This window comes from Penaeus vannamei, chromosome 15 (genome assembly GCF_042767895.1).
Source record: "Penaeus vannamei isolate JL-2024 chromosome 15, ASM4276789v1, whole genome shotgun sequence".
Lineage (NCBI taxonomy): Eukaryota > Metazoa > Arthropoda > Malacostraca > Decapoda > Penaeidae > Penaeus > Penaeus vannamei.
Window position 1 is genome coordinate 3,876,137 of NC_091563.1, and position 2,500 is coordinate 3,878,636.

The 2,500-nt window shown below is 31.8% G+C and overlaps 1 protein-coding gene across 18 annotated transcripts in view; it reads right to left on the minus strand.

The window, feature by feature from the left end:
* Positions 1-490: 490 nt before the first annotated feature.
* Rbcn-3B (WD repeat-containing protein Rbcn-3B) overlaps positions 491-2,500 on the minus strand; it is an 80,267-nt gene continuing 78,257 nt past the window's right edge. For all 18 annotated transcript variants that reach the window (XM_070130335.1, XM_070130334.1, XM_070130337.1 and 15 more), the window contains one exon: positions 491-2,500. This exon is cut by the window's right edge and continues 1,569 nt beyond it. The gene's annotated coding sequence lies outside the window, so the exon portion shown is untranslated.

The following is a 2,500-nucleotide window of genomic DNA, read 5'->3' on the forward strand; positions in this document are numbered from 1 at the left end:
GAATATCTTAAACTTTATTTAATAAAATGCTGACGCCTCCACATCAATTACTGAGAAAAACAAGTCCTTATGCAGTATTTTTCCTTCTTAATTCTATTGCATAATTTCCTTTTTTAAAGAAAAATGAAAATTGACGATTAATCGCTTTTCCCATTTTCTCCCCATCTCATCTCCTTTCCCTCCTCTTCAATATCAAATATCATAATAACCAAAGAGAAAATATGTATATCATATGAAATGAAATGAAATGAAATGTAAAAATAATAATAATAATAAATACATTTTCTATCTTTAAAGCTTGCAAGCATGTCTGAGCCTGCATAATTTCCGAGAGAATATATTAAAAGACCAAATCATGGTCTATAAACATTAAAATGAGTTTATCATAGTTTTATCCAGTAAAGCCTAATATCAGCAATTCTGGTGCATGAAAATAATTCAACTTATAAAACATTACTTCCAATCTGGAATATAAAAAGAAACATGGACAAAACAAAACAAAAAATCCTTTAATATCATAATGAAGCACATGTATGAGTGATTTAATGACATGTTAGTACGTTGCTGTTGTGGACAAATGTACAAAAGTGAAAACACTTTTTCCTTTTATTTTCATGTTTTGGTAATATGCACCTTTAAGTCCCTAAAAGATCACATTCAATAACTTACAATTTGTATTATAACCACAATCCCCTCCATGATTAGAAATAATTTAGCATTACCTACAAATCATGCTCTAACATTATGGGTATTTGCTTCAAAGGTTTGGCAACTGTGTTGAGTTGTGTTGAATACACTAAACACTGTTTTGTTAACCTTGGCTTCTAAAAACTAATATAAAATCTCTAATTGCTGTTGTAAATAATCAACTCTTTTTCTATTAAATAGTTATTAAAAAATATTCACAAAAATAACTCTTGCTTATCAGACTAGACAAGGATTAACCTAGGTTAAATAACTTAAATAATTTTAGGTCTAATTTGAAGTGTATTATATATAAATCATATGTACGGGTGTGCATGGATGTGAGTGTTACACATTTATATATATATATATATATATATATATATATATATATATATATATATATATATATATATATATATATATATATACACACACACACACACAGGGCCGCAGTCAGGCAGCCAGGGCCCAAGGCCAAAGAACAGGGCCGGACCCTCAGGGCCACATCCTTCTTAGGTGGGAAATGCCTTTTTCAAACAGGAAATGCCCATTTTTCCCTTGAACTTAACATCAACAGCTGTAACTTTGTTTTAGTGTAAATGCACCCTATAAAGTTAGTTGTTCTTGGGCTCAAATAAGTGACTGTAGTAAATTTTTATGGGCCCCTTTTAGGGCTGGGCCCCAGGGTTATTAAACCGGCTACATTCCCTGTCAGCAGTCCTGTATGTGTGTCTGTGTGTGTGCGTGTGTGTAGTTGTCTGTGTGTGTGTCTGTGTGTGTGTGTAGTTGTCTGTGTATGTGTGCATGTGTGTAGTTGCGTGTGCATGTGTGTAGTTGCGTGTGCATGTGTGTAGTTGTGTGCGCGTGTGTAGTTGTGTGCGCGTGTGTGTAGTTGTGTGTGCGTTTGTGTAGTTGTGTGCGTGTGTGTAGTTGCGTGTGCGTGTGTGTAGTTGTGTGCGCGTGTGTGTAGTTGTGTGCCCGTGTGTGTAGTTGTGTGCGCGTGTGTGCAGTTGTGTGCGCGTGTGTGTAGTTATGTGCGCGTGTGTGTAGTTGTGTGCGCGTGTGTGTAGTTGTGTGCGCGTGTGTGTAGTTGTGTGCGCGCGTGTGTAGTTGTGTGTGCGTGTGTGTAGTTGTGTGTGCGTGTGTGTAGTTGTGTGTGTGTGTGTGTAGTTGTGTGTGCATGTGTGTAGTTGTGTGTGCATGTGTGTAGTTGTGTGTGCGTGTGTGTAGTTGTGTTGTGTGTGTGTAGTTGTGTATGTGAGTGTGCATGTGAGTGTGTGTAGTTGTGTGTGCGTGTGCGTATGCGAGTGTGGATATGAATATGATACATATATATATATATATATATATATATATATATATATATATATATATATATATATATATATATATATATATATATACATATACATATATATACATATATATATATATATATATATATATATATATATATATATATATATATGTATGTATGTATGTATGTATGTATGTATGTATGTATGTATGTATGTATGTATGTATGTATGTATGTATGTATGTATGTATGTATGTATGTATGTATGTATGTATGTATGTATGTATGTATGTATGTGTATATATATATATATATATATATATATATATATATATATATATATATATATATATATATGTATATATATATATATATATATATATATATATATATATATATATATATATATATATATATATATATATATATATATATATATATGAATCTATATCAACCTCTCAAACATTTTGAAAATAACTTACAAGCATTCATAAATTTATGGAGTTAATGTGGTAG